General features: G+C 45.9%; 1 long non-coding RNA gene across 1 annotated transcript in view; it reads right to left on the bottom strand.

Annotated features, from left to right (window-relative positions):
- LOC147748105 (uncharacterized) overlaps positions 1-16769 on the bottom strand; it is a 33018-nt gene extending 16249 nt beyond the window's left edge. The window contains exon 1 of the long non-coding RNA XR_015308637.1: positions 15689-16769. This is a non-coding gene — a long non-coding RNA (uncharacterized LOC147748105). The remainder of the gene's footprint in view (positions 1-15688) is intronic.
- Between the last annotated feature and the right edge of the window lie 1590 nt (positions 16770-18359).

Below are 18359 nucleotides of genomic sequence, written 5' to 3'. Positions count from 1 at the left end.
GCTAGATGACTTTGCAACAAGACTGCGAAAGCTCGTAACACACTGTGAGTTCGACAAGTTTGATAATGAACAAGAAATCAGACTGCATATCATTGAGGGCTGCCGTGACACGGAGTTCCCTGCAAGGATTCTAAAGGAACCAACATCACTAGAAAATATCCTGTCATTAGCAAGAGCGGAGGCAAGAGCGACAGCACACGCAAAGGAAATGGAGCGAGGAAAAGAACGAGTTGAACAAGCACACCGAATGACAAACAAGAATCGCACGAGCGGCTGGAAAAAAGACAGAAATGAACAGACAGCAAAGAAACAACCGGAAGTAACATGTTATAAGTGTGGACTTGAATTTCCACATCGAGGCCCATGCCCGGCATTTGGCCAGACGTGCAGGAAATGCAATGGGAGAAACCACTATGCCAGTGTGTGTCAGGGAATGCATTTCAGGAATGACGGAGGAAGAACAGGAAGACCACGAATGTCAACAAGCAGGCATGTCAGACATGTTGAGACAGGAACAAGGAGCTCATCAATAGTGTCAGATGAAGAAGAGGAAGAGGAAAAGACTGAACGACTCTATCTCATGTCGGATGTTACTACAGAAGCAGCTGATGAGGGTGAAAAAGGAGAAAGAATATGTCTGGTAGACAAAAGCAAAATGAAAAAGACAGAGTCTGTGACCATAGGTTTAGGATCACACAAAGCAAAGTTTGTCCTTGACAGCGGTGCAACATATAATATCATGTGTGTGTCGGAATACGAAAAGATGAAGATAAACCCAACGTTGAGGCCGTCCCGAGTTGAAGTATTCACCTGTGGGTCCCGGAAACCAGTAACAAACATGGGAAAATTTACGGAAGAACTGACATACAAAGAACAAAAGACAAAAGAAGAAATTCACGTGTTGGAGGGTGGCATCCCAGCACCATGCCTATTGAGCAACATCACAGCTCAGATGATGGGTCTACTGGAAATGACTTACAACATGTCAGAGAAAAGAAGCATCCTTAAGGAATACCCCAAGCTACTGCAGGGACTAGGAAAATTGAAAGGGCAGCAAATAACGCTACACATTGATGAAACAGTAAGGCCAATAGCGCAACACCATCGGAGAGTGCCAATACACCTGCAGCCACAAGTAGAGGAAGAGCTTGAAGCACTCCTCAAGCAAGACATAATAGACCCAGCAGAAGGACCAACGCCGTGGGTGTCACCGATCGTGACCGTACCAAAGAAAGACACGTCAAAAATAAGAATATGTGTCGACATGAGGATACCAAACAAAGCAATTGAACGTGAGAGGCATCCCGGACCTCATCGTGATGATATGATCAGCTGCCTAACAGGCACAAGGCGTTTCTCCAAACTAGACTTATGCAAGGGATACCACCAACTAGAACTAGATCCTCAGTCTCGATACATCACAACGTTTTCTACACACCTAGGTCTCTTCAGGTGTAAAAGTTTGAGCTTTGGAATATCGTCCGCTGCAGAGATATTTCAGGAGACAATACGACAGGTAATAAGGCCAGTGAAAAATAGCCTAAACTACAGCAATGACATTCTGGTGTTTGGAAAGTTGAATGAGGAGCACGATAAAGCATTGAGAGATGTATGCTCTCACCTAGAGCAGGCGGGCCTGACACTAAATGAAGACAAATGTGAGCTGGAGCTGGACGAATTAGTATTTTTGGGCCACATCTTCTCCAAGAAAGGAATGCGCCGGATCGCAGCAAAGTAAAGACACTGGAAAGAGCGAAAGAACCAAGCGATGTGGCAGAAGTGAGTTCATTCCTCGGCCTTGCCAGCTACTGTGCAAGATACATTCAAGACTTTGCCACTGTAAGCGCACCGTTGAGGGAATTGACAAAACACGGCCAAAGTTTCACATGGACCGAAGAATGCAGCAAAGCCTTTGAAGAGATCAGACATGCTGTGACGGCAGTAGACCACCTAGCACATTTTGATCCCAGGCTGTGCACTGAATTGACTGTAGATGCCAGCCCAGTGGGATTAGGAGCAATATTGGCACAACACCAACCAGGAAAAGACTCCCCAAGACACGTAGTAGCATACGGAAGCAAAAGCCTATCGGACGTAGAAACGGGATACTCCCAGACGGAAAAAGAGCTTGGCGGTATTGTGGGCATGTGAACACTATCACATGTTCATCTACGGAAAACCGTTCACAATAATAACAGATCACCAAGCACTGATAACAATATATGGAAATCCAAATGCAAACATACCACCCAGGATAGAGAGGTGGGGGATACGGCTAATGGACTACAATTTCAAAATAATACACAAACCAGGGAAGGAACATAATCCGGCTGACTACGTATCAAGGCACCCCCTGCCACAAGCATCGCAAGCGACAACCATGGCAGAGGAATACCTAAATTTTGCACTCAAACACAACACACCAGCAACCATAACAATGGAAGAGCTAGAACAGGAGACAAAGCAAGATCTCACCATGCAAGCCATAATGAAAGTGACAAAACAGCAAAGGTGGAGGCACGTAAACAACAACAGCAGCTAGGAAGTAAAGGAGTGATAAAAGAAAAGCTGTTGGCGTTCAAAAAGATCAGTGAAGAGCTCTCAGAAAGCGAGAGTGGAATAGTGATGAGAGGCACCCGGATAGTAATGCCCCGAACGCTGAGGAGAAGGGCGGTAGAACTAGCACATGAGTCACATCGAGGGATTGTAGCAATCCCTCAAAGAAAAAGTGTGGTTCCCGGGACTAGACAACATGGTAGAAGAGACTGTGATGCACTATCACATCTGCCAAATAACAGGGCCCCCATCAAAGCCGGAGCCACTGCAAATGTCCAAACTTCCAAAGGCAGTGTGGACAAAACTGGCAGCTGATTTCTATGGGCCTCTGGAGACAGGAATTTACCTGTTGGTAATAATAGATGAGTTCCCCAGGTTCCCAATAGTGAGACAAGTAGCATCATCCTCGGCAAACGCAACTCTGCCAGTTCTGGATGACATATTCGCAGCATGGGGCTAGCCACAGACACTGAAGACAGACAATGGCCCACCATTTTCTGGCGAAGAATTCAAATATGGAATACCTCGGGATTCACCATTGAAGAATAACACCTCTGTGGCCACAAGCAAACGGAATGGCCGAACGGTTCATGGGAACCATCAAAAAAACAATACAGAGAGCCAAGTTAACGCAGATCTCAATTGGACAAGCACTATGCCAAGTGCTAAGAGACTATCGGAACACCCCTCACAGTTCCACAGGAAGGTGCCCCGATGAACTGGTGTTGAGGCGATCAAGCAGAACGAGGTTGCCACAAGTGAAAGAAGTGGAAAGTGCGGAGCAAAAAGACATAGCTGCGAGGGACAAAAAAGCGAAAACAAAAATGAAGGAATATGCTGATCGGAGGAGACACGCAACAGACGCCAAAATAAAAGAAGGGGACACCGTGGTAGTCCGGCAAAGACAATTACGGAAATCAGATAGTGCCTTCTCAAGAGACCCATTGACGGTGACAGAGGTGAAGGGGCCAATGATAACTGTGTCAGCAGGACAATACCACATCACCCGAAATAGTTCACACTTCAGAGAATTGAAAACAAAAGAAGATGAGTTGCCGACACATGGGCTGAAGGAAGACACACAAGAGGAGGCAGCACAAGCTGACATCAGAGAACAACGACCAAGAAGAGAATGAAAGAAGACCAAAAGACTGATTGAGGAGATGTAAAGAGACAGAGGCCTGTGGAGACTTTTCTCACCATCTATCTCTCTCTCTCTCTCTCTCTCTCTCTCTCTCTCTCTCTCTCTCTCTCTCTCTCTCTCTATCTATCTATCTCTCTCTCCATGACCACAGGCAGCATCAGGCAAAACGTTTTGTTTTACAACAAGGGGGGAGATGTCATGCCCAGGCCAGGGACACTAGGACCCTGGGCAAAGGACAGAGGACAAGGGACAGCGGACACCGCTTCCGGTTTAGGGGAGCGGACAGGAAGGGACAAGGACATTCCAGGGAGGACCTCAAGGTGAGAGGTCAGGGATCATACTAGCTGTAATGATAAGCCAATGAAGAAGAGTACCTGTGTACAGCCATCGCGTCCTGTGTATTCCTGGGGCTGATGAACACGACAGAGTGACTAGGAGGGTGACAGGCATGGGCGTCCGCAGGGGGGGGGGGCAAGGAGGGGCGCTTGCCCCCCCCTGGAGTGACCCTCCTAACCCCCCCTGCGGATGCCCATGAACACCGTGACTTCAAGACGGGGTTCTCACTGTCTTTCCTCTCCTTTCTTTTTTTGCTTCACTGTGAAATGGATCCAAAAAAGAAAGACACTTTTGCTGGAAATGTCATATTTTTCTGACATTTTAATTCCAAAGTGCAGCATTGGGAATAAAAGGCTAAAAATATGAAAAGTAGATAAATAACTAAATAAAGTAAGACAGAGTGGTAGCAAACTGGCCAAACTGATTTTATTCACACTGGAACACATTAGCGCCACTTTTGCAGAGTTTGCCAGTGAAGCGCTATTTTTGTTTTAATGTGTTTGTTTTTCCTGGACTTGGAACTAGTGCACCAATCCTGGAGGTACTGCAATGTGTGGATTGGAAAACAAAATGTGTGCTGCGGCTCTGCGTCCAGGGATGTGGCCTTTTTACCATACAGCTTACATTTTGTAAGGATATAAGAAATGGCCATTGAAATGGGGCCCTTCAGGGCCCTGTAGTCGTGTCCTTCACTTTTCAGGCAAAAGCACTCACTGATTTCTGAATAGTGAGTGTAAAAGCATTAAGGTAACCATGTTGTTCCAGCTTACATTTCCCATGGTTTGCTAAATTTTGCATTCCCTATAAGTGTTTGCTTTTTCCAAGATGTTGTTACTTTTTTTTTTTTGTAGGCCGCATATTGCTCTTGTCTAGTGCGTAATTTAAATTGAGCCGCATCCAGGTGTTTATAGCGGGCAACAATTGGGTTGTAGTTGAAGACAGTGGGAGTTTTTCTCAGTGGTGCAGTACGGTGTTCAGTGGGGGAGAGGATGCGGCACTATGGTCAGAGCTGCTGAATTTGGAACTGGGAACCAGGTTCAGACTGAATAACCAGTCCACCAGACCACTCTCCTGCGAGAGCACAATCACATGCTAGACCTTAGAAGGCTCCGCAAGACCTTAGAAGTCCTTGTGTCTTCGCACCAGCAGGTGGACACTAGCATGACAAGTGTAGGTTAACCTTCAAGGATTGGATTGTCCACCACTATCCATACTGAAGTTCACCTCCAGTCTTGCGGGAAGGCCTATGAAGCAGCACACCCTAGAACAACAGTCAATGAGGTCACAGGACCCTTGAGAAGGGCCAGCTCTAGGGCGGTGCAACCAGTGTGACCTCACCGGGTGCTGACTTTAGGTGGAGGCATCATGTTTGCAAGTAAATTATGATTTTAAAAACGCTTGCTGCCTCCTTCCTGGCCTCCAGCAATTTTGGGCAACAATAAAAATGTCATGATGACTCTTCCTAGAGAGAGATCAGAATTTTGTCCAGTGGAAGTTTTGACTCACGGAAAGGTAGCTCACAGGGTTAATGTCTCGGCTGCAAAGAACATGCGCCATGCAGATCACAAAGTGCAAATAATGTAAATAGGGAAGTGGGCTACTGCTTTTGTCAGAGAGATCCTTTTGTTACTTGCAGTTTATAAGTTAAAATCCTAACTTAGAACAGTGATCTTTTCGCTGTCATCTAAGAGCTGCATACAAACTGCAAGGTATAAATTAGAGCGTTATGTTCCCCCCCTCCACCCCCAGTCTTTGATTATCCTACCCAAAAAGTGTTCTTTTAGACAGAAATCAATTCTGATTAATAAGGAGAACCCACAACCATGGTATTACGTTTTAAATTCCGGGTATTGTGTTTCTCCAGACAAATCACTATAAAACTATATGGGCTACTAGTATGGTTGTCATTTGACTCCTACACCTTGTAGTCCTTAGTCTTATGTAACATTTTCTATACAGTGACTTACGCACATATTGTTTGTCTCTGTGTAATGTGGGTGATGTAAAGTGCTCTGACACGCTACAATGGTATGAGTGGCGCTGTAAATCAATTTAAATGCATCTGAGAGAGAGTGGTTATGGAGACTTGGGGGGCACAGTTAAAAGGTGGTAGAGAGGGAATCCATGGCAGAGGTGGTCATTGGGGGGCACTAACAAACATTAATGCCCTGGACACCACCAGTGCTATGGCTGGCCCTGCCCTTGAGGCCAGTCTGCCTCACCCATAGGTACCTCCATTGGCCTTGTTTCAGCAGTAGTATCTGCAACTCACCAGGGATTGGCAATGCAGGATTTGCACGCACACCAAACTACGTTTGCAAACTTCACAGTCTCCCTGCTTCATTCACAAGCACTTTTAACATGTGCTGCCTGCTGTGGGGCCACTGGAATTAATTATGCAGCAAAGGATGACAACATTATTCCGTTGTGTTGACTAAATTTTGCATAAAAAAAGGCTGCACTAAATGCAGTATATTTTCAGACATTTTATTATTTTGACGTGTGTACACATGCCAACAGTCTCTGGAAAGATTTTGCCTTATTAGTAACAGTGTAACATACAAACGCAGCAGTGAGAAAGGTGACCAGTCAACCTTTGTAATAGGCCATCCACTCCGCAGCATCACAAGTCACATTTTATATTAACTTTTGATATGTTTGAGCTACAAACAATTTGTTAGTTTAAATGGTCATATCATGCAGCAGATCTTGCATTATGAGGCAAATATGGCAGAGCCATAATTTTAGAGAAAACATTTGCAAACTAGGGTATTTTGCCATTCATGTTTGAACTGCTGTTGTGGAAAAAGGGAGAAGTGCTGATGACAGAAACTCCATGGCTCGGAGACAAATGGCTTGTGTTTCCACATTTTATCGTATTTGGTACATTCTGTGATTAGAAGCATATCCCACTTTGTGAATATATTTTAATGTCAATAACTCATTATAACCTTAAATAATCATGTGTATCCATTGGTTGATTAAACTGGGCAGTGAAATGCCAAATAAATACTAAAAATTGGGATGTCTTCGCATTCTGGCCACACCTCTGGCTACACCCACAGATACAATCCTTGGGTTATTCCTGCCCACTTCGACCACTGTGTAAGACTCAGCATCCCTGGACCTGGGATGTGCCGCAGCTGCGGGCGCCGCATGTGCCACACATTTACGGTGCCGGGCTTCCGCATAAGGGAGCTGGCCATTATTGTATCCCTAAACTTACGCACGTTGTCAGTTTGAAAATGACTACACGTAGAGGGACTCTAAGTTTCTTTTAAAAAATATAGCTAACATTTGGCCCTATACATATTTTGTATAAATTAATTGAATGTGTGTAAAATTTAGCAATGCACGGGGAATTTAGTAAAGGGAGCACCCATTGGTGAATCACTAGTGTGTGTGATTGCTGTATATTTATATTACAGTATATTTAATCTGGGGCTTTAATCATAGGCTGTTTTAAAGTATTCTGATAAAAATCAAAACGTGCTGAAGACACCCTTGATTGGTGTTGGATCGAGGACCCGGAAGTCTGCACACCTAGCAGACGGAGATAAAGCAGCTTGTCAGAAAGTTTAGCGTTTTTCCTACAGGCGGTGTTTGTTGGCCTGTGGCAGGGTCAGTCACATGTCCTGGATTCCTAGCATTTAATTGAGTCTATCCCAGTTCTGCGCCCCAGTGTTTCTTGTGCCCCACCTGGCGCACATCATGCCGGAGGATGGTGATGACGTTAACATTTTGCCCCCCCTGGTTAAATGTCTGCGGACGCCCATGGTGACAGGTAAGTCACCCTCTGACAGTCCTCATGTTGTCATTGGTTACTATTATTAGCCAAATTGTGATTTTACCTCCAAGAAGTGATTAGTGAGATAGGTCATAGTCAACTGGACAGGCTGGAAAGATATGATTTGGCTCGAGTTACATAATCCACGTGGAGCCATCTATGTAAACCATTCATAAGTACATTCTACAGCCCCCAGAGCAGTTGAGCTTCGCTGCACCTGGATTGTTATCTAAACTTTCCCCAAACCTGGCAGACGGAGGCTGTCCCACATTTAACAAGCTTTGTAACAGAGGTAAAGAAACACCCTGCTATATTGCCTGTGATTATGTGGCCTTATATTTGCGATGTTCATTCTTCTGCTCTCATAGACCTTTGTAAATGAATCTATTTCTGCTTTGGTAGGTATTAGTATTCCTGAAGCCTAAGGCTGCTTAATTACAGGCCGGACTGCCACTGCAGATAACCCAACAGGCTTTCTACATCTCTCATTGCTCAGTATTGACAGAGGTGGGAGATACAGTACTGCAGGGTCAGAGGCGTGTCAGTGAACCTGTGGCTCTGTACTGCTTAGCAATCCCCGCAGCTTTACTGCGGTCATTTGTGTGTGCAGGGTCAGAGGTGCATAGTGTCAAGCAGCCCGTAAGCCCCTTCTTTTATTCCAGTGGGATCTCTGATAACTTTCGCCTAAGACTTGTGGTTTCTTCAGACTTTTTTTCTCTCAGAGCTCATCTCAAGTACAGACATGTTCTAGTCTTCTGCCCTGAAGTGCAGATGCGCTTGGCTAAATAGGGTGACCACCTCGCTTCATGTCTCTATGAACATTTTTTCCAGTCCTGGAGTTTTCACCTGAAAATAACTATCAGGTGTATTAGCCTAAGTTTCTTAATGGACACACACCAAACTAACAACACCCAGAACATGTCACATAAAAGCTCATGACTGGAAACCGAGTCCTTAATGATGCGGGGGAAAGGTGGTCATCCTACAGCCAAGGTTTTGCAGAGCACACATGATTGTGTACAGAGCATGACTTGGGGTTCCCAGCAGTGCTGGGCAGGCCATTCTGCCACTCTAGCATTTCCCTGGTAGGATGCAGGCAAGTAGGGATTCTTTCTGAGCAGGATGGGCTACTATGACCCAACCATGCCGCAGCCCTCTGTAGCATGGGGCAAGTTTGAACATTTCTGCCAGGACTGATTGTGGTTTCCAGTCAGTCCTGGTGGCTAGAACGTGGGTGAGGACGTGCATAGTGTGATGCGAGTGATCAGAGCTGGGCTAAAGTTTTGCAGAGTGTGATTTATGGTCTTCTCAGTGCTCAGGTTCTGCAGAGAGACCCTGCAGACGATGGTTGAGGGAGTACAGAGGAGCTAAGGGTAGCAGGACATGTCTGGGGATGGGCACTGTGTTAGACATTGCCGAGGGCTGACAATATATGATTGAAGGTATGCAGAGCACAGCCAAGTGTGGCACACATTGAGTAGTTTGTGCAATGCAGGGTTGAAAGTGTGCAGAAGGTTTAATGTGTGCAATACATCGTTCAGAATAGGTAAGTGATGGCTAAGGGCCTGCATTGTATGGAGCCTGGAGAATATGGGGCATCACTGAGGGTGCTTAGCCCACAGCCAAGTATATAAAGAGTGCAACTGAGCACTGTTGGATGTGTTCTATTTGTGGCTGACGGTATGCAGCACATGGTAGTGTGTGCAGGACAAGGCTACGGTTGTGTAGGACACGGTGACTATATGAGAATAGTGCGTGTGGTTAGAGTGTTTTCGGGGACACCTGAAGCTGTTTGCGGTTAAGGGGTGAAGTGACCATGGTCCAGCAGGTGCAGGTGTGTAATTTAAAATAAAATATGAAAGGAAGCTGTTCCCAAGTTTTTCGTGCCACAAGGATGCAGGCGGCCTCAATTTAATTTTACCTCGTATTGTGCTTTTTTAATCTGTGCACTGTGGAACAACCTGTATTCAAAAGTAGGAACTTGTGAGACAGGTGCACTAACATAATAATTGTACTTAAGCTGGTTTTCTAAGACCAACCAAATGCTATCTGTACTCAAGGTGTATTGTGTTTATGCCGCATCAGAAAAGCCCCTGTGAGCAGATTGTTGACTACTGGTCAGAGTCATTGACCTTTTAGCTACTTTCACCAGAGATGACTTCTTGGTTTGACACCTCGAAAAAAGATTTTGATCCACTCTGGATGCTTAAATTCATCCCCTAAAAGGGGACCAATTGGTTGCTCACAACAACGTACTTTGTCCTGAGGAAGACTCCGCTTATTCTACTTTTGGAACGAAACATCAATTTAAAGGAATGATTGTTAAAATTATTTGAATGCATACATTTGTATGCAACTGTAACTCCTTTATATGAATGTATTTTTATATATATATATTAAACACATAATTACTGTTGCACCTCTTCATTACATTGCTGCACTTATTTCACTTCTCACTACCTTTTGTATTGTACTCTTGGAAATTAAATTCTGATTGATGGATTGACCACACAGGCCATTTTTTAAAACTATTTTTGAAAAAAACGGTGCCAACATTAACTGTGGGAATTGAAGTGTATTTCTTAATTTAAAATTCTCAGTTGATGTTGAGCAACAGTAACCGCACATTGTTTTCTACTATGAATACCCACACTCCTTTTTGAAATACCGGGTAGCCACTGACCCCCGCAGGCCACTTCTTTTTGTACCAAGCAGAAAAGGGCATTTTTGGGGGCATCTTCCAAACATATTTATTCCAATCCAATTCACTGTATATTGATTCAGAATAATAGCTTTGATTTTGTCTCCCAGGACAATTTCATACTTGATTTATCTGAAAACACAGGCGCGACTCCATAATGCCCTCTCCACATATTACAAAATCCTAACCTTCCTTCCTGCCCCAATGGCGAGTTTCTCCACGAGAGGCTGGATGCTAAATACTTGAGGTTGCTTCACAGAACATGTTTGTGGTCGGAAGGGAGCAAGAAGATGTTCTGCCAGAGGTCAGCTTGGGGCTTGAAAAGGGGGCAGCAGGGTTCACACCCTCTACTGAACATCGGGTTTCTTCGTCTCCTGCCTAACAAAAGCCAGACTCCACACTTTCCCTTCAAAGGGGTGAACTCAACAGTTTGAGAACATGCACACCCCTCATGATTTAAACGATCCTGCCAATTTCTAAAACTATGAAAAAAAACTTGGCAATGTCAATACGTCTTCCCTTTTAGACCGAATGGCTTTCTAAATACCTGTTGGCAATGTTGAACAGCATCAACAAGATTTTGCGCAGCATGGCTCAAAGAAAAAAAAGAAAAAGAAAGGCACAATATCACAATTGCAGCTGCTGCATCATTTTGTTGATGTGCATATGCTTGCACACGAGTCATTATGCATGAGTGCATACAAAATGATGCACGTGCCTGATCTGAGATGAGTTGGTAAATAATGTATTTGTTTAAGTAGTGGAAAGCACATTTTTATGGTGGAGGGGTCTGCAGCAATATATTGCCTGATCCTCACCACCCCGCACCCCCAGCCCCCCACAAACCCCCCTCACCATAAAAATAAAACTTTTTTTTTTAGAATAAATTGAGCGTATAGAGAACTGGAGAAGTGGGTAGGTGGGAAACAAGAGGAAGTGGGCGGGGAAAAGAAAAAAACATCACACAAGGGAGAGGAACACGGGGCTTGAGGAAGCACACGAGCAAGAAAGACACATGGAACACGGGGGAAGTGTGTTGGGCCAGAAGCACATGAGAGCGAGAGCTTGCAACACGAAGAAGCCAGCAACACAGAGCAGACAGGAACACAGGGATAGGTGTTTGGCCAGGGGAGGCAGAATCACATGACAAAGAGAGCTGGAAAATACATGCACTTTCCTGGATTGCTTAAACAAGAAGAAAGTAGTTCCCTAAAAGTGACAAGTGAAAGGAAAGACAGTGGCCAATCCAAAAGATAGTAAGAAGGATATGCTCCATGGGAGAGACATACAAAATGGACAAGCTGGGAATGCTATCAAATACAAAGCAAGCAAATGAGAATGACAATAATACCAACCAATGGTAAGCAATCGGCAGGCTTTCAGTCTCTGTATATTCTTGGTAAGCCTACAGAAGGTATTTTGCAGCCAGGCAGCTTCAGCAGCGTCCAAATTGTCATTCGGCTGCTTGAGCTCTCACCAAACTGTCATTTGGCAGTCTAGAACCTCTGACTGGCATGGGCAAGCTTAGCTAGATCTCCAGGGTACCTGGAAGCGTGAAACTTATACCCCTGAATGGTGGCTCTTAGAAGCCTTTGCCACCACTGCCAGTGGCTGGCGCCCAACCGTTTGAATTAGAAAGCAGTCAGATGAACAGTGAGGGGAAATAATTTACCCTAAATAAAGGCTTCTTTCACACATGAACTCTCACTTGACCCCTGGATCACTCCGCTCCTCACTTTATTATGATGACTCTACTTCAACCACTTGTATGTGTGAGGGACGCTTGTACTGCTGCTATCTGTGCTGTGCTTGGTCTGAGGTTGCACTGCTGATGTGCTGTAAGGTTGCATGAGTGAAGCATGTGTATGCAAACTTATATTTCTACTGTATGGTTGTGTGGGGGACCTTGACTGCTGCTACGTTCTGTGCAGTTGTGTATGAGGAAAACTTACACTGCTGTACGACGGAGGGACTCTTGCTCTACTGCACATGCTGTGTAGTGTGAAGCTTGAATTGCATAGCAAATGCTGTAGTTTGTACAGTTCTGCATACAATCGCATGAGGGAAGATTGTGCCACTCTAATTGTGGTGTGATCTGAAGATTGAACTACTATTGCAGTGAGATAAAGGTGTGTATGAGAAAAGTTTACACTGCTGCAGGTGACATGCTTGTGTGACTCATGCTAAGCTGCAGTATGTGCTGCATAGGTATGTTCACTTCGTATTTAGCTGTGTTTGAGAGGTAAGGTTACCGCTGCATATGTTGCTTGGTTATGTGTGAGGGCAGCTTACACATCTGCACACTCTGTGTGTGTGTGTTTGAAACTTTTGGATTGCTGCTGCTTGTTCTTGTGTGAGGGAAACTTACACTGCTACATGTTTGTGTATGAATCTTTCATTTCAGCTCACATGCTGTGCGTAAGTGAGGCACGTTTATGCTGCTACATTTGCTGCATGCCAGCAAGTGCTGCACAGTTGTATGTGTGTGAGGGAAACTTAACACTGCTGCAGGTGTGTATGAGTTTATAGTGCAATACGTGCTGTATGATACGGTGTGTGGAGGGGGTGCTGGTACCAGTCAGGTGTGCAACGCCCATAGGGCTCAAAGGGCTTTAGCCCCCCCCCCCCGTGTTGTGTGTGTCAGCCCGGGCTGAGACACCTTCCTGAGCACACAAACAGACAATTCTTGGGCTGGCTGGTCTGGTGTCTTATCGCAGCCACACACCCGAGTATTCACAGGTCTTTAAAAGACCATTTACTTGATAACGAGGCTGTTTCTTCACCCGTTCCTAGCGCCCCTGCATCTCTCTCCAACCTGTCTAATCCTTAAAGTTGCAAATTACTTTTGCTGCCAGTGTGAGAATGCATTTCCTGAAAAGTAACCTTAGGCTTTTTTTTTTGCAGTTTTAAATAGCTTGAACTCCACCCGAAGGTATTGAGGCACTGAAATTTAGCTCTACATTGCTGGAAGTATTTGTCCCACCCCCCTCTGAAATTTGGCTCTAGTTGCGCCCCTGGTACCAGTCCTGAACCTGTTCTGTGTGTGCGAGGGAAGATTGCAGACTTCATGGGTGGCAGTGGGAGGTGTGCATATTCTGCCTTACAGCAGAACACCTTGCTTCCCCTACAGTGACCTGTCAAACATTAACTCTGCAGGAGGCATACCTGAACACCCCTGCCCTCCCTCTTCCGGAATGCAGTCCTTGCAGCAGGCCAGACCAATGGCAGACATACCCGCCACACCCAACCAGTCTACCCAGTTCCATACCTGCGGCAACAGCATCAGCGCTACTGAACCTCAAGCTCTCTTGGTTTTGACAGTGCGACTATTTCCTTCTGTCTGTTTCTTAATGTCTTTCTAGTTTATTTTGCAGTTAAAATTGTAGTTTTCGAAAGCACACCAGTGCCACCTGACAAAGCTTATGCAGTCGAACAGTCTTATTACAACCGCCATTTTGACTCCACCATACTTATTGGAAGGCTGTTCGATGCTTGTACTGCCCGTTCCTTAGCTTGAAGTTCACTGCTGGCTCCTGAACCTCCACCAGCGTGTGTGATCCCAAGTCCCTTTGCGATAAGTCACCTTTCTACTATATACTTGTGTTCGCTTCTATACTGATAGCCGGTCTAATTCAGACTCTTTTTCTGTGTAGACTATGACTTCCAAATATCTGCTTTTAGTCCTGGCCTTTCTGGTTAAAGGATTTATGATTCTTTAAATTTAGCCCAAGAACTGGACATCGTACTTCAGATGTGGGCCCTAGAAAGGTGGACATCACTCCATATGCAGCATCCAGAAAATGGCGCAGTAACTCAGATGTGCTCCAAAAAATGGACACAGACCTTCAGATGTTGCTTTCAGTACTGGAGGCAGTGTTTCAGATTTGACCTTTAGGACTGCAAACAACAATTCAGAGGTAACACGAACGGGATTGAATACACTCCAGATGTGACTTCCTGACCGGGCACACCGAGCTGAACACCATGGTCCTGGTTTGCTATGCCATCCGCACACAATCTTTACCTGACGTGCCACACCAGATTCGCAATTTAGGCATTAGGGGGGCATATGTATTAAAACCCCGGTTTGCGAGTCCTTAATAGCGATTGTTTGCAAATCGCTATTAGGAACTGGCAAAATGGGATGTATGTAGGAATCGCAATATTAATTACGATTCCTTAATTGTGGATCGCAAATTGCGATTCGCAATTAAGGAATACCTTCCCATTCATTCCTATGGGCCTCGAGGGCCATAGGAATGAATGGGAAGACATTCGCACTTTGCGAGTACGCATTGGGTACTCACAAATTGCGAATCCAATTGCAAGGTTGTCAAAAGGACACACGGTAGCACCCCTGAAATATGTATGTAGCGCACATATATGCCCTAAGGGCATGTATGTGCTCCACATGGCACTTTGAATAATGGAAAAAAGTGCATTTTCAAATAAATCACAAATTACCACCAACTTGAAGTTGGTGGTAATTTGTGATATATTTGCCAAAATCGCACAACTTGGGTGCTTCCTGCATCGCATTTAAGGAATCACAATTTACGATTCCTTAAATGCAATCGCAAAATTGGGAATCTCGATTCCTATTTTGCAATGCCCTTTTGGGATGATACATCCCAAAATGCCTTCTCCCGTTCACTTGCAAACGGGAAAAGGGCTTGATACACATACCCTAGAGAGTGTTCTCTGTTAATCCGTTAACGTGAAAAGGAAAACTTTGATTGTGTCCTGGTCAGCATGTATTGGGTCTCCTGGCTTGCCTTTGGTACCACTGGTCCAGTCCTTGATACCCTTGTCCCCAGGAGTTGTGGAGGCAGTGGTGCAGGAACAGGAAGTAAAATGGATTCCAACTCTCGCCTCAGCAAATAGGAGGCTGTTGAGGGACAGGGGATGTGACAATAGGCTGACACTCGGGGTCATGCCTATCAGCAGTGCAATGCAGCCAGTCAAGGGTTACAGGTGCCTAACACAGTCTGAGGGGCCCACTACCCTCCATTAAGAACTGTTTAACACTGCCAAACCAAGGATTGCGTAATTTTCATTGCCAGCCTCGGGCCCCATGGCACACTGCACACTTGTCACTGCCACTACCCTTGATTTTTTGGAAAATTAACGCCCATGACATTTGCTAGCCGTGAAAGTTTCTTACCGTGCCCCTGGCGTTGCTTTACCCTCGTCTAGATGGGCGAGGTGTGAATGGATCTGGCGCTGGGGGGCGCTCCCGTCCGCCCATCCAGTGACGCTGATACAGTGCCCAGAGCCGGCGCCGAGGAGGCCATGGGCAGCGACACCGCGTTGAGGTTGGCCGGCCGGGCGGCCGAGGCGTTCGAGCGGGCGCTGTAGGGCGACCGCCGGAAGCTGCGGCTCAGGCGCCGGGAGAGCTGGCGCACCAGGCCCAGCACGCCCTCCTCCGCTGCGTTTTTCTTGTCCAGGCCCACATCGTCCAGCAGCTCCTCGGGGGGCACCTCGATGTTGCCTGTGTACCAGAAGACCCACCAGATGAGGCTGAGGAAGATGATGATGGCCCCAGCGTAGATGAGGAAGTCGTAGAAGTAGACGTTGGCAAAGACGCCCGTCAGCAGGACCGCCAGGCCTATCACGTCGAAAACCACCGCCAACCAGAAGGAGCAGGCGCAGCGGCCCAGCCCGGCCTTGGTGAACACCATGGGGCGGCCTCGGCGCCCCCTCTACGTCGAGAATGGAACACTCCGAACGTGTCTGATCCGACTAGTCACCTGAGAAGCGTCGACGTCACATCGAAACGGCCACCACAGCCCCCAGGCAGGGTACCACAGGTGTCAGCGGCGGGGACCGGGGCTACCAAGGAACCCTCAACCCCACCACTAACAGGGCGGCAAAGCGGTCAAAGTCTTTGACGTCGATGCCAATCCTGTCTCCTCTTCCTTCCTGGTCACGGGGACCCAACCCTCAGGTATGATGTCAGTGGCAGGGACCGATATCCAAGCCGTGGGGCCCTGCGACGTCGCCGGGTTATTCATTAACCCCGCAGGCCGATCGATCGGGTGTCGTGATAAGCCCTGTGGCGAAGGTTGGTGGCAGAGGGTTGTTTGCGTCTCAACCTTTATATCTCCTTAGTTCGTGCACCGCTGTTGTTGACTGTGTCCACGTTGCCTGGGAGCGACAACATCTCCTCCGACCTGTACCTGCACACAGTGCGGTCCCCGGGGAGCGCGCGCCACCTGTCACCGGAGAGACTTCACCTGGTCGCTGCGGCGACTGCCAAACACCGTGTCACCTGCATCCAGTGACACGCCCCGGGCGGGAGGCAGAGTGCGGCACCACGCCCTGCAGGGCTGCGATCTTTGGTGCATTCATTGTTTAAACAATGTTCGAAGTAAAGTGCTTTGGATGAAAGAGCGCTACATAATGCGAATACTTTTATTGTCTTTGGAACCTTCGCCGATAAGAACATCTCGGGCCTCCCGCCCGGTGGAAAGAGTCTTTGGGGTTTCCTCCCTTAAAAATTAAGCCAAGGTAACTTCTTTTCAATATCATTCGTAGCTATACGCTCCTTTATTTTTGGACATTTGGTTCCATTACTGATAGCGATGCAACCTTCCACTTGATATATAGATAAACACTTGCAAATAATCTGCTATTCAATAGCTCCTTTATTGTTGGGCAAATCGTTAAATTTCTCTTAAAGTTGTAATAGTCCTCTTGATGTATGGATAAATATTTGCAAAAAGCTGACACGTGTTTCACCCCCCACCCCTATGCCAATATTAATCCCGGGGCTTTCTCAAGGCTCAAGAGTTACCAATTTCAGTCACATCTTCTTTAGCATCTGTCTTTATTTCCAGTCCTGGGTCAGCTCCCTTGGTACGGTTTGTCCACGGACAATCGACTAGTATTGCTAGTGAAGTATTGCAACTTTAAGAGAACTAGAACAATTTGTGCAACAGTAAAGGTGCTAATGAAAAGTAGATTGTTTGCAAGTCTTTATCTATTTACCAAGTCGAAGTTAGCATCAATATCAGTAATGGGACCATATGTCAAAAAATAAAGGAGCTTATAACTACAAATAATATTGAAAAGAAGTTACTTTGGCTTACTTTTTAAGTTAGGTCACCCCAAAGACTCCTTTTCAAACTACTTCTTAACTGAGGTAGGTAAGGTCCAACCCCCATTGGTGTGTTCACCTGCACATAATACAGGGTATTTTTAAGCAACAGGAAGAGGGTGTTGGATCTTGCATCAAGTTATTCTACCTCCCGCCCGATTGAAGAATTTCCATCAACACTTCGGTTAGAAGGACTGTTCAGTCTCAACAAAATATATTCAATATGCAGTAACAAGTGGAAATAATGCCTGTTATATGTTCACCTCTCAACTTTTCCTTACCTGGGAAGTGACTCCCCACAGCCCCAGACAGAGCCTGACCCTTCTTATGGTTCAAATTTGTGGTTTAATACTTCTCTCCCTCAGCCCCGCCTGTCTCTTTGTAGAAGTACTCGCATTATAAGAGCATCTCTATAGAGACAGCTTATCCATTCTTGTAGATCTCTACACATCCTAGCCTGTCCGTCTCTACAGAAGTAATTCACTCTGTATAATGATGTCTCCTTAGCCTCAGTCCGACCTCTCACACCTCAGCACAACCCTAGCTGGTTCCTCCCCATGAAATAATGCACATATTATAAACACGTCTTCTTAGCCTCAGAGTTTCCCTCCCTGTGGAAATAATGTTTGTCATAGGAACATCGCTCCACAGCTTACACTGTTTCTTTTCCGTGAAATAATTCACATGATTAAAACACCCCACGCAAGCCCCTGCCTTCCATTTTCTTTGGAAATAG

The sequence above is a fragment of the Lissotriton vulgaris genome, chromosome 1_1 (assembly GCF_964263255.1).
Source record: "Lissotriton vulgaris chromosome 1_1, aLisVul1.2, whole genome shotgun sequence".
In the NCBI taxonomy this organism is placed as follows: domain Eukaryota; kingdom Metazoa; phylum Chordata; class Amphibia; order Caudata; family Salamandridae; genus Lissotriton; species Lissotriton vulgaris.
The sequence above is the reverse complement of the archived record's forward strand: the minus strand, read 5'-3'. Positions and strand labels throughout refer to the sequence as shown.